This window comes from Apteryx mantelli, chromosome 10, assembly GCF_036417845.1.
Source record: "Apteryx mantelli isolate bAptMan1 chromosome 10, bAptMan1.hap1, whole genome shotgun sequence".
Lineage (NCBI taxonomy): Eukaryota > Metazoa > Chordata > Aves > Apterygiformes > Apterygidae > Apteryx > Apteryx mantelli.
The window spans coordinates 19796055-19810998 of NC_089987.1; positions in this window are offsets into that span (position 1 = coordinate 19796055).

Sequence of the window (14944 nt, forward strand, 5' to 3'; positions counted from 1 at the left end):
CTTTCCACTGTAAAGCCACCCAACAAATCTAAACCTACACTACAAAATACCTGAAACACTCAAGGAATCAATTGGTCGCAGATGAAATGCAGTCTCTATTACGGCGTGCCCCGGTAATCTGCCGCTGCCGGCAGCCGCAGCCCCTCGGTGCAGCCCGCGGCCTCACCTGCCGCCCCACTGCCCACCGCCCCGCATGGCCCCGCCATCCCCGCACCCCAGCCTTAGTCCCCCTTTTTGTTTCAAGACTTTTTCTGCTCATTAATTGATTAAAAAAATCCCCCCTTCCCTCATTTCTCTGTAGCTCTTCTTCATAAAGAAAGCTTTTGCTCTGCAATAAAGTAAGAGACTTTGATCCCAGATCATCCTCTTAGGCCTTCCAGCTGAAATCAGCGGAGAAACTATGTGGAGTTATTGTTCGCACTTGCTGCACTTCTGATTCAGAAAGGGCTGATTTATTAGCTTGTCAAGGGAAGCATTGTTCAGGAAGGCAATCAAAAAGCACTTACCTAGCTAAACTAAAATTACTGCCTTTTCAGTGGCTAATTTGTATAACTCCCATGGAGGAACTTGGGAAGTGTTTGATGAGGCATAAAATGATGATTAATGAATTTATTGGCCTGCTGCTCATCAAATAGGAGTAGTATATCTTTCCTCTATTGGGCGTTGGGTCTAATGCTACATGTCTGTGTAAAGCAAGTCCAATATGATCTCCTTTTTAGCCCCCTTTTAACCCCCATGACCTGAAGAATATCTCCATGTAACAGAGGCAACATCAGGGGACGGCAGAGACAAAGAGCCTGTTTGATAAAACGGTAAATGAGAAATGTGAGGAAAGTTGCTGCAGGGACAGATCTGCTCAGTTTTCGGCTTTCAATCACTTTGACTACTGAAGTGGGAAGAATGTAGAAACTAGATAAGGTGTGAGAAGCGAGAAGAAAATGACAAACCAATTTTAACTTTCATAAAGGATCCAGCCAAACAGCTTTATTGCTGCTTGAAAGAAAGAATGAGTAAAGGGAACTGCTGGCATTCCCGAGCAATCGTACATGGGCACCCCCTCACCATGTGGCCACGCATGGAGACACGGGCAACGTCCCCCCAACATGACCATGTCCGACGCTGCCCTGTAACCCAGTCAGTGCTCTGGTTGGATTTGATGCAACTGTTTTGAGCCTATACCTTTTCCCTCTACTGAAACAGCTTGGGGTTTTCTTTTCCGAGTACTGTTTAATGTTTGAATCACTGTTTTGGGGGTAGGGATTTCTAAGAGAAATGACATACCTCCCCCCCTTTAAATGACCTAAATTACTCGTGATTCAGTGCTCACCTGCGTACAGATGTGACCAACAGACTATCTTATGCTCTATGCATTGCTTTCGATATATGCAATATATATGCTTTCAATAGCTTGGGACCCCAGAAGATCAGAAACATTGCTGACATCCTCTCGAAGTTGTTTAAATAAATTTGCCTGAGATTTGAAGCCAGCATCTTCCCAGGACTGAATCAAGTTAGCTCTTCGCTTCCACGTCCTGTCCCCGGCAGCTCCAGGGCAGTGGGTTTAGCTTGTTGAGGGAGCTGCAGCTCGCACATCTTCCAGCGAAGGTGCACATGCCTATATGGTTAGCTGGAGCTGACCGACAGAAAGCCAGCTTCTCTCATTACCTTTTGGGACTTCACAGCAGCATCTCAGGCCGTGCGTGTCGGCAGGCCACCAGGCTGAAGACTGAGAAGGTGCAATGAGAACATTTTGCAGAACTGCTGAGGTAGTGATGAACACTTACTGAAATGATGTGGTATTTTGGGCTCCAGTAAAGCTCAGAGGAGCAGGAAACAGTACTGGAGAGGTGCTCAGGAGTCACGGCGGCCTGTCTGCCCTATTGCTGCGCTGACGCTCCCGCTTTGCCCTCCCTTCGTGCCCTCTGCATGCAAGCCAGAGAGCATGGCCTGCGACGCGGGCCTTGAAGGGGAGTCATGAACTCAAAGCAGGCTCTGGATGAAGCAGCGGGAAACTCATTCCTTTTGCTACCCATCCGTCTTAATATCCCGTCTCATGCTTTTTTTCCTTTCCGTGACCCATTCTGCGGTGAACCACCCAGCTGCTTGAGCACCACGTACATGAAGCTGGCCAGAACCTAATGCTGACCCATCAGACACATGTGCTGCTTTTTAAGGCCGTTGTACCTATTTTGAGGCCTACACCTGAGCCCTGGAAGCTAAGAGAAAAGCTCTCATCTAATTTAAGGGACTTTAGATCATATTCTCTGTGAAGGGCACATCTATCTGTCCTTTGCTAGGTAATATTGTAATTTCAATCACTCTTGTTTGCAAAATATAAGGTACTTAACATATCAAGAATCATTTTTTCAGATCTGTTTAGAAATCATTTATGTAATGGTGCAAGGCAAAAATCCCTGACCAATCTTTTCGGACTGGAGGCTGTGGGAATAAATCAAAACAAAACCTTCCTGAAACTATACATTGGCTTTCCTGACATAAGGAACTAGGCACCCACTTTATGTTTAGAAGATCAGAAAACATTTACTTTAGCTCTACTAAATTGGTATTTGTCCGAGACATTTTTAGCTGAAATGATCTTCTGGAAAACAATGTTTATAAACATCCTCAAATAAATAGCACTCTCCTGACAGAAACCTACCATCAACCTACTGCTCAACAAGTTTTATCTGCAAGTCCTTGACCTGTGACTGCTTTTACAAAGGCTCTCTGTTCATTAGCAATTTCAGGTCACTTCGAGTACTTGTGTCATGAGCACATAGCACAGCTGTAAAATACATGTATTAAATACCAACTGCATTAATACAGTGGCTTATTTTCCTCCTCTTGGCTCCAAAAAGCAACATGATCTTACATGCTGATGAAAAAAAGACATATTTGCATAATTACAGCAATATTGTAGGTCTTTAGTGCAACAGACCTAAGAGGCTGATTTATGATTAAATATGTATGGCTAAAAGTTACCACACTGGGTAGCGTGCACAGCATTAGACAATGACAGTTTTGGGGCATAATTGCTTTAATGTGGGCAATTAAGACTAAGTGCATGTGATTTTAGTGTCTGCCCTACATTCCTCTGAATGATTACAATGATCAATACACATGATTTGTAAGTCGCTTCCTATTGATCGAATGGTAAAATGTTTGACCTTCCTTTGAGGAAGTAATTTGCTAAATTATGACACCACGTAAAGTCTTTCTTGGTTCAGAGGTGAGGGGTAATGGTGCTCAGAGTTTAAAAAAAAAAAAGAAAAAGAAAAAAAAAACCCTTTTTCCCCCTTTTTCCTGAAAGTAAGTCTCTAATGTCCCTGCCAATTTGCTGACTCCACCTGTGGAGGGAGGAGTTTGACACTTTTGTCTTTGAAATAACAGAGGGGAGGAAAAAAAAAAAAAAAGGAACTGCAAACTCGATTCTTCTTTACAAGAAACCTTCTTGAATGAACTTTATCTGTTTACACCTCTAGGCCAAATCATCAGGAAGCTCTTGACCACAAGACTCTTATTTCCAAGCTGCCGGGAGAAAAATGCGCGGGAGCAAAGTTGGGGAAACGGAGCAGTCTGCAAACGCTGAGAGCAGCTGAGACGCGTGGCAGGGCTCCCCAGCTGCGTGCCAGGTTTCATTTTGATTTGCACACACGGTACAGAATAGCCCTTGCTATATCACATTAGCAGGTATGAAAAGAAAAACACAGTGCCCATGAAACCATGTTCGCAGATGAACAGTGACTCAGTTTGGCTGAGACACCTCCTCCATGCCAGAATTGCAATCCTAAATGCACACAGCACCGAATGGAGATCAAAATTAATAGGTGCCAATGGCACTGTGACTTTGCGCCCTGCTCCGGGGCTGTGCTGCATAGCGCTGGCCATGGTGATCTCCCCCTTCCCCAGCAAGCTGCTGGCGCAGAGCAGAGCAGCCAGCCTGGGAGATCAGGATCAGCTGGGGGAAATCTGCGTCCCCGCAGGGGCTGGAAGCAGGAGAGGACCCGTAAAGGCAGCGTGCGATGGAGATGATCCAGCACCTGGAAGGCCTTCTTGTATCACAGGGCTGGCGATGGGCTGAAGTGCCTGAGGAATGTCCCCATGTCTTTGAGCAAGACCAGGCACACCAGGGTCTGAGCAGTCAGACAGAAACTCCATCCCCACGCACAGATCTTTAAAATCTCACTGACTCCTTCTCAAAAAGACTTAATAACATCACAAAAATTGGTAACATCACAGTGCTTTTGGGTATCAATATCATGAAAGATTCAAAATTGATATTGCCTGTCATTAGTTATTTCGGGAAGATAGATCTGTTGTGATATAATAAACTTTTATAAAGGTGATTTATAACCAGGTTTCAAAAGGTGGAATACATGTGGGACTATATACAAAACATTATTCAATGCAATGATTTATGTCCACATAAGAGAGAAATATCCTGCCTTGAGGAGGCTCCTGTATCTTTCTACGAGGCAGGGTGTGAGGGCGAGACAACTTTCCTAACAGAGTCCTGAGCGATAACGCTGCTACATGTTTCAGACTACTGTAACTGCATGTGCAAAATACTGCAGCACAAACAAACTTATAGTGATTACTGCTATTTCCTAAACTCTGATTTTCGTATTTGAAAACCAAACAAACCTCCCTGTCCTGCATTTTAAAGAAGGCCAACTAGCTTCTCTCTTGGAAAAAGTCACGGAAACTGTGTATGATATCACCAATGCATGTGAGAATCTTCTTCACCTGTTAAATACATTTTCAAATGCAAAACTGCTACATTCCGTGTCAAAACAGTATCAGATCTTGGACTGCATAAAGTAAGAGATCCTTTTGCTATCAAGACATTATTACTGGAGCTATAGTCATAACACCATAATAACAGCAGCACTTATGTACTACACTGCATAACAAGTTGTAAGACACACGAACTGCGTGGTCCCTGGCTATGCTGTTTGTGCTACTCACCCCAAATACAAACTTTGAACAATTTTAGCCATCAAAACCTGCAGTAATCATCCGGGAGCCCTTGAAAGAATGAAGTGTTTGAACTGCTTACAAAAACATGCTTGCTCAGTAAAATCAGCTACTAATCCGAAGGACAGGAAGATAACAAGTGTTGCACTTCCTTTCACACTCACACATATTCTTTCCCAGAAGAAGCAAAAGTGGGAGTAAGGGTCGCTGCAGGATAACTGGCATACCAGGATAATTGCTTTAACTGATCATTCAAAATAAAAACTTGAAATGTTCACATAAAGCGATGTGAAAGTGACCAAGCACAATGACTTCTGCAAAGGAAAATCCTTTCTCCAGCCTACTGGAATTCCTAGAACATGTCGATTCAGTCATAGGTAAAGGAGAAGTGGTTGACACGACTTCCAAACTTCTTTGACAAAGCCCCTCATGAGACATTATTAAAGAAACTTATCAGCCACAAATGCTCCTGCACGCCAAGACGCACTGCTCTGGCTCCTGCCATCTGGCCAGAATCCCCAGTAGGCTGGAAACGTAGGTGGTGATTGCTCGAGCGCTCTGCGCTTCAACCACAAACAAGTGTTTCGGGACTGGAGCACTCCCGGAGAGAGAAAGAATAAGAGTTGCTACCAGGGCAGGTCCAGCAGCCAGGAGGTTTCAAGGGAAGCCAGCAAGCGCAGAGCCCTTCCAGCTAGCATGGCAGGGACTTTCGGAGTCGAGTCAATAACATATTTTTAGTCCTCTGCAAGAACGTACATTAGAAGTTGTGCATAATACAGTGAAAGAGAAGAGTAAGTGGGAAAATTGTCCAAGTAACTTCCTGTAACTGGCAAATAGTTAAAAGTCAGTCTGAACTGGTTGAAAAAAAATCAGTGAGTATTTTTCTGTAGGAATGAGTCATCTGATTAAATTTCATTTTGGAAAAAAATGAAGTTTCCATTGGCCTATGGCTCCAGTGTGAGCACACAGTAGGTGCAGCAGATCTTCAGTCTGTGATCAGTCTTCAAATCTGGGTGCCACCAGAACAGCACTTTTCAACCCATTCACCATTTGTGCATGCCAGAACTTTTGCTGTGGCCTCCTTCAAAGATTTTTGGGGGACTGGTTATCCTAATGTGTTATTATGCTAAGGCATCCTATGACAGCTGAGATTCACCACCTCATTAGGGCCGTTTATAGATGTTTGTCTATGTATAGACTGATACACATTATGAGATTTGTTGCATAAAAACATTTCACACATGTTGAATCACCACGTGAGGGAAACTTTATGCCTTACTGAATCAAAGAGTTGTTAACAGGCCTGTTGTACCAGGAGTTCACACCTGGCCTCCCAGTGTGTTTGCATCTTCAAAAAAATTAGGCAGTTCATAAATATAAGGGGAGAAGTGTCTAGACCACTTCCGGAAAAGCTGGGGGAGTTTTTGGGGGGAGCTGGAAGCCCATGGGCCACACCAAGAAAGGGCCTCTCCGATGAATGCTGCTGCGGACGCGATGCCTGCGGGAAGAGAGGCTCCTCGGCTGTCGAGGTCAACAAGCATCTATGGCAGATCTGGTCAATACAGGGAGAGGAGAAAGGACCTTTCAGATTTAACATCCGTGTAAGCAGATTAACCATGTGGTTTTCTTTCATTTTTTTCCACCCAAGTCTTTTATAAATATTTGTAATGGTACCACCTCTTTTGGATGTTATAAATAAATACTTGTGTGTGCATTTGTTTTGATCTGGCTTGAGCTAAGCATGATTTCAAGGTAACTGGAAAGCATAAAGAATTTCTCTCTCAAGGATGTGGTGGTACCTAAAATGCAGCTCCTGAGGTATCCTAGAAAAGGCCCTGCTTCCCCACAGATTGCTTCCAGGTATCTAAATGGTACCACATCAGCTGGCTTCGTAAAGGGCCCTGCAAGGAAGATCTGTCTTCCAGTGACCAGCAATAACCAGATGCATGTGAAATGGTGGTAGGGAGCACCTCTGCACCATTAGGGATCTCAGATACTGTTTTTCACATTTCTAAATTCAATTTTGTTTTCCTCAGACTGCTGGAATTTCCCACAGAACAGGAATTACTCAATTATTTAGCAGAGAAAAGGGGAAAGAACCCACAAAGCAGCTTATGACACTATTGTGTAATAGGTAAATCTGTGTATAAATGTATAAATCTGTCCCAACCTGCTGGCTGGCTGCTGGCATATCAGTGCACACGAGAAAGAGAAGGACGCCGGTCTCCACCGGTGCGCCGAGGGAGGCCTCGCTCTCTGCCAGGCCATCCGCAGCGGTGGAGAACGCAGCAGGGTGCAGCAGAACAGGGGCAATAACCAAAAGGCAAGAGGGGTCAAGTTTATGGTACGGCCCTGCGTGGGGAGACAGGAGGAGAAAGCTTGCTGGTTTGTCCCGCTCTGCCTTTTCTGACCTTTCTCCACTGGCAAACTGAACACCAGTGGCTCACCTTCCTCAGTACCACAGTTCTCTCCCAGATTTATTATTACTGTTTTGTCTGTTTTTTTATACACTATGCAGTGGAAGTTCTGACCTTGAACTGATACTGGGAATCAATCCATTGAATTTGCCATTCTTTGCCTAAACACTGAGGCTGCCGAGATCTGACGCCAAGCTGTCCCCTGTTCAATATAAACACTAAGAGCCGCTGCCACCGTTTTCTCTATGACAATCCTTTTTCTGGAGAACACACTACCAGTTTTCGGTCAGCCTAGACCTTCCAGGCTCTAAATACGCTCCATGTTCTCACAGGACGTAGGATTTATCAGACCCTAAGGTAGCACCTGTATCTGGGGAGGCACCTGGCAGGGATTCAGCTGCCTAAAAAGGGCCTCTAGCGACATGTGAGACCCCCTGGGGTATCTACGCTACGCGCATGGGACACAGACCTTTTGCACATTCGGGGTGGCAGCTGGAGGCCAGGTAGGTACCACAGGGCATCCCAAATAAGAGAAAATGCCTTATGTGTGGGCAACTGAATCTCAGCCCTAAACCCTTTTCTAATAGCAAGAAAAGGCACTTTACAACATGATTCATTTCATCCTAAAATCAATGCCTAAAACAGATCAGAGCATTGACACCTTGAACGTGCTCGTTTTGCTCTACTGACTAGAAAGAGACCCCAGGGAGACTAAATCAGGTGTCTGCGTTGGAGACGTCTAAAGCGAGGTGAGATGAATTCACCCAAAGCTACAGGTGGGCCCCTCCCTGCTAGTTACCCATCTTTAGAATTATAAAATAAACTTTAATAATCTGATTCTAACAAGAAACAGATCTATCCACTGTAAAATACATATGGCTTCAATTCTCTTTACTGATTCTAAAAATGGTGTTACAGAGTATTTAGAAATCATCACTTGGGAAAATCTTTACAGTCCGAATACCTCTACTACATAAATTTAAGTACAGTCACAGTACACAATAAAACTGGAAGGTCATTGTTGCAATAAATGGACAAGATTTCAAAACTCTTATTTACCTTGGAACGTTACTTATGAGCACGTCCACTGGCTTCCATTGAAATATTTATGGAATAAGATAAAACTCTACGACCCTTACTCAGGAATACACATAATCACATACTTAGCTTTAGGTGCAGAGGCACTGAAATTAATGAGACTTCAACACACAATTCAAGTGTGCTGTTGAATCAGGACAGGTTCTTGAAATGGGGCCGTAGGCATGAGAATCTGGTCCACCAAAGTAACTATTTCCTCAAGGGTGCAATGTAACATCACAATTTTGATTCATCAGATGAGTACATTAAAAGTAGCATTTCCAAGACTAAGTTACTAGGTAGGATGAAAACAAACAAACAAACAAAAAAACAACAAAAAAGAAAGTGTTAAAGGTGTCCATACAGGAATAGGAAAAGGGAAACTTTACATGGAAAACCAGTAGCAGAATTTATGGGATTTTACAAGTTCAAAACGTAACCAGCACATTTCTTTGTTGCTATTAATATTGTTTTGCCATCTTATTAACTGCATCACTTTGATGAGTAATTTTAAAAATAAAATAATAGCTATCACTCAGGCTGCTTTGAAGTATTTCTGAGTTGAATGACTGGTAGCATTTATTGATTTCATAGTGTCACACTAGAAGTTTTGATATGGGATTAAAAAAAAAAAAAAGATATTTGAAGTTAAAAGACGACATCTTGATTAAAGCCAGAACAAATTGTTTGGCAGAGTTTCAAACTCTGGTTCACATGCCTTTCCAAGCTTGTAGATTCACTTGCTTGCTAAGAAAAGCCCATATGCTTTCAATGGACGACTTAAAAATTCATGCCGTGGAAGAGCAGGAAACTGCTTCAAAGTTGGGAACCAAGAGACCAGCTTAAACCATAAGGGAAAAATATATTCATAGACATTAGATATAAGAATGAGGGAGAAGGGTCTTGTGTTTAAGGGGTGTTTAAGGGGTTCAGATCTGAGCCACAGACAATGTGACCTTGGAGCAAATCCCATAGTCTTCTGCGCATCCGTTGCCCATATGCAAACTATGGATAATATTGTTCTCATCTTCTGCTGAGCAGGAAGTTGTGAAGATGAATAGCAGCTTCATGATACTGTAAGTCATATGGCAAGTAAGGGAGATGATCTGTTGGGTTACCAGTTTAAATCTCAGAAAGACTGCGACAAATGCTACTGATCTGGTTGGGTGCAAACACTCATTGCCAGTAGTCTTCTGGATAATTCTAGTTCAGAAGGTGCCCAAGAAACCCTCCTACACAACGAACTGATTCTCTTTGCTGACAGCTTCTCCAGAAATGTTTGACAACAGTGTTTATAAGCTTCTTCTGGCTAGGTGGAAACTCCTAGGAAAGGACCGATCCATATCTGAGGGTGCTCAGTATTTCAGGATTCAACAAAGCCCTCGAGCCCTCTCCTCCCTTCCGGTCCAGGAAATCACAACAGTGTCCCATGTGGCCTGAAGAAACTGGGGCGGAACTAGAGTTCTTCAGAATCAACCAATACCACTAAACCTTCACACAGATTTGTACTCTGACTGCTGAAGCCATAGTTGGACAATGTGAGTCCTTTCTGACCATGCAGTCACCCTTCAAACACTGACCTAAAGCACCTGCTCACAGAGCACTTTCTGCATCTCAGGGGAAGACAACCACTTCTTTTCCCAACCTTCTCCCATTCATTGTTGGTATTACTGGGGGCGAGATTGACTTTTAAAGGAAACGCTCACTAGTGCTATTTGGGACGGTCACAAAGAAAAAAAAATACCCTGTCAGTTTTGCAATGGAAAATGTAGTAACTCACCAGCAAGCTATTGACTGAGTTGTTAAACTCTGGCGGGGGGGAACCCTGTTAGGTGAGCTGGTTAATATCAAGGCTCACCACTCACTTCTGCATACTACAGACCATGTCAAAAGCTTTCCAGTAATCAGTAGAGCTTAAGAAAAGTCTCTGATTAACTTTTCTTTCATCTTTCTCTTTTCCATCTGGTGTTAAAGATCAAACCTTCAGTTCCTCCACTCTTTTAAGCCTTGCCTGTTTGACAGCAAACTTCTCATCCATCTTAAATCTAGTGTGGGCTAGAATGTCTTTCAGCAGTGGCTAGAGGGTAGATATATTATCAGATACTAACCATATTGCTCTTTCTCTTTTTACTTTAGCTCTGTATTTGTTATTATAGGATATAGCTGGGTTTTCTGAGTGTCCAGCCTCTATCCCTCTACTGCAGGATAGTGCTGTGCTGCTAATGCTTTGTAAATCATTGCATCATCCCTTTCCAGTGGTTTTTTTTTTGCTTTGCATAGCTTCTTCCAACTTTAGCAGCAAGCCAGGCTACCCATCTCCTGTGAACTTCAGCACCGCGCACCCAAAGGTGCTGCAATGTGGCAACAGCAGTGGCTTTGACAGCACTGGGGCTGTAAAGCTTTAACGTGCAGCCCTGCCGCTTGCCTGCTGGATCAGGGCAGCCCTCTCCCCTTCAACAGAGACAGCAAGAGAACAAGGATAGTCAGCTCCCCACTAGCGATATTCATGTTCTCAGCAGCATATGGGCAAAGACTGCTGCAACCACTGGGGTCAATGCCGACCTGGCCCTGATCCACCTCCCATGGGATGGTCACAACTCTTCCTTAGCAGAACAAGATATGTAGCTGTCATTATTTGCTATGCGGCTTACACAAAACAGTAAAAAAGGCAACACCTCCCCAACACATGGGGGGGGGGCCATCGAGGGCCACAGCTTAATGTCTTACAGAGTGCTTGGATAATGGTAAGTGGAGGATCATCAAGACAATCAGGTTTCTAGTTATTTCAAAAGTAGGTATTTTTTTCTGGAAGAGAAATTCCAGTTTCTTCCCAGCTCTACTACCTAACATTGCTTGTAAGCTATGAATTTATAGTCCATGTAAGTTATCTATTTCAACACCAGGCTAGTTGATATAGCCAGAGACCTGTAAAATTTCTTGCATAGCTTTGCAGGGGGTGGCAAAACATTTGAAAAAAGTGAGATGCTAAAAGACATGGGAGGAAGAGGAAAGCTGCTATGTGCAACTTACACTGGAGCAGCAATAACCGTTTCGCACAAAGGCAACCTATGCAGGCTAGGTCTTTACTGGGGACAAGGACACCCAGCAGCAGCAGCAGCAGATCTGCAAAACTTATGTCCACGGTGTGCTTATTTCAGGGGATTTACTGCAGACTAGCTCTAGTCTGGTCCCATGACCTGAAGGAGTATATACTCCTGGAGAGCATCTTTTCATCTAGGTTATACCAAAGGAGTACAGTTTGTGTGCTCTCAGAGCACTCCATGACGTGAACCAAAGAGTAACAAGCGGCAGTAATCATGAATTTGCCTCAGTGGTGCACTCCTGACCCCAAGTAATGTGCTAATTATACACTCTTTCTGCAAAACCTATCATAAGATACATATATTAAAGGTCTGTTCTCAGTAGGCATTACACCATATTAGGACGAAAGTTTTATCGCAAAAGCTACTACCTCCCTGAAAAATGCTGGCCTATGACTCCATGCCTAGGTAAAACAGAAGGATGTAAACATGACTTGTGAACCAGCTGCTAATCTTAAATTTGCAAAAGAAGTAATCAGACTGAATGTGAATACAGCCCATTAGCCATGCAAGTTAAACAGGGTCTTTGGGGAAGAGTCATGCAATTCTGCATGTTTGCAGACCTTTCTGCCTTGCCGTTCTGAACTGGGACTAAAGAATTTGGGTGCTATCACAGTATGAGCAACACCTTCCTTGTAGGAAGGGTACAAGTACCTACAGCAGTATTAAAGAGTCAAGCAGTCTAACAGTACTGCAACAACTGTGTCAGAACCAAAGTCCTGTTGCGTATCTGTTGTCTGATGCAGATTTGTGCTATGTATTTCAGAAGAAGATACAAAAGCACGTTAGTAGGCAGATGTAAACAATCTGTTTTCCTATCCTGCTTTCTAGTATTAGAGACTTATTCAAACCCTAGAACGTGAGGTTCAATATTCTTTTCGCTATTTGTTGCATTAATTATATTAGTTTCCTGATTTCCATATAAGCATCTAACTCTTTCTGAATTGTTCCAAATCTTGGTCTGAAAAATTTGCTTTGGCAGACAGGCCCACAGTTAAATCATGTGTTGTATAAAAAAGCATTTCCATTTATCAGTGCTGAATTTCATACCTTTAACTATCAATTTAACTGACACTGGGATTCACTTAAAACATTACTCCACAATGTCATAGATCCTATATGTGTAAGTTCATGCTCATATGATGAAACTGCAATCAATTGTATTTACAGTTATAAATGCAATTACTCTGCAGCATCACTGATACTGTTCCTACCTCTTGTGCTAGTGTGGAGGCAAGGATCAATACTAAGAGAACTGAGGGGTAGGAGAAAATAATACTAAATTCAAACATCCTGATTAAACAGGAGGAGGTTGTGAAACACTAAGTCAGCTTTGGAAAGGAGCATCTGCTTGCGCTTTTGGTTGGCTGGTGTCACTGCCCTAAAACACGGACCCGATTCACGTGTCACTGTTCACAGCAGCACAGCTTTGACTGCGGGACAGTTCTGCAGACAGAAAAGCCCGAGGGACATAACGATGGGCCGAACTTTTCATTTTTAGAGTTTGTTGGTTGTATGTTACATACAGATTACAGACATGCTTTATGTTATGCACAGTTTGCTCAACTGCATTTCATTTGCTAAAGAGAACTGAACTATGAAAATAAATAAGCTATTTTTAAGTTAACAATGTGCACAGGCTCCTGGTGAAATACTTGGAGAATATATTACCTTTATATACTAAATTTAATCCTTCAGGTAATACTTGGCTGGCAAATCATGTTTTCTAAACTTTTATTTATCATCCCATAGAGTTTAAATGATATCTCCTTCTTTGGTTGCAGGGCTAGCACTCATTTTGATAAATCTAACTTTCCTGTAACTTGGTTAGCTTAGTAGTTAACTTATCTGCCTCACAGAAGTGTTTAAGATTAATTGGTTAATAATTTGTACTGCTTTGATGTGTACAGTGTTCATAGTTATTACAACTTATTTCACAAATTTGCTGAAAGTCTGAAACAATCTTTTCCCCCCTAATAAAACAAACTGTGATTTTCCTTCTTCTTTTAATTGTTAAACTACTGTACCAGTTCAGGGAAAAGCCATTTCCTTCCTGGTTCTCCAAAAATATGGAAAAGATGTCAAATTTTTCAGAACTGCTGTTCAGAGCATGAAAACCAACACAACCTGGGCAGAATCAGCATCATCATAAATAAAAGAGTAATGTGATTTTGCATTATAAATAATGAAATAAGCATCTGATTTTTATCCAAAAAATTAAGAGGCATAATTAATTCAGACATGCTTCAGGGTTGTTCTAACATGCACTCTTTGTTCTTGTATTTTGTATTCTATTTGGCACGGTTGCTAGGATGCTACTGCAAAATAAGACCTATCAGGATCATTATTACGGGGTTACACGGGCTATGACGCGGCATTGCTTTGTGAACTTTTTTTTCCCCCCCTCCTCTCTTTCAGAACCTGACAATTTTGCCAGGGGTCATCTGGCAAGCTGATCCCAGCCTCCCACACTAACATATTTCTACCAGGTGGAAAGAACAACTGGGAGACTCCCTGCGTGCCCTGAGGGAGGACTGCGGCTCCAGAGGCCCCGTTATCCCGTGCAGCATGCTGATTTAACCCAGGATGCCTGCACCTCTCGGTGCGCAGAGGAAGACAACTGGCTGCTACTTGGGCTGAAGGACCAGAGACATCTCCCCCACACCTTTAACTTCCATAAAGGTCTATGCTTTGGAGACAGCGCCGGAGCGCGGCCAAGAGCACACCATATGGCCTGGATTGACAGCGTTGCTTGACCAGCTTCGTTCCTTTCCGAAGTATAAATGCTTCAGGGTCCTCCTGGAAGCTGGTGGTTCTGCACCAAATGCTCTCTATTTCCCAAAAGCTTCCGGTTCCCTCCATCTTATGGATGCCATCTTTAGGTCAGGAAGATTAGGTGAAACTCCATTTCCAGCCAGATAATGAATCTCATTAATCTTTTCCTTTGCTGTTTACCAAGTGAAGATTTATTATTATCTTTGCAGCTTTTACTTATTTGCTAGCATTCAGGAAGCAGATGAGCAGGTAGCAATACATTTTAAGCTCCCAGTTACTGGTAACTGCAGACCAAGTCCTGAAGAGCAGAAGGGACATGAGGCCTCCTATAGATTCCAACAGGGAGGAATCCTTAACTGATGGGATAGGCGAAAAAAAAAAAAAAGAAATAAAAGAAAGCTGTTGCAAGTATTTTGTAGCTCTTGTGACTAACTGTGCCAAGTCAGATTTACACAGATGAAGACAGGCTAAAAAAAGCAACTGATTTTTAAGTATGCATCAAGGAAATTACCCTTAATGTAACTTCCAAAGCCCGTATGTAGCACACTAAGGGCAGGATTTCAGAGAACCTGCATAACTGATTATATTAGGCAACTC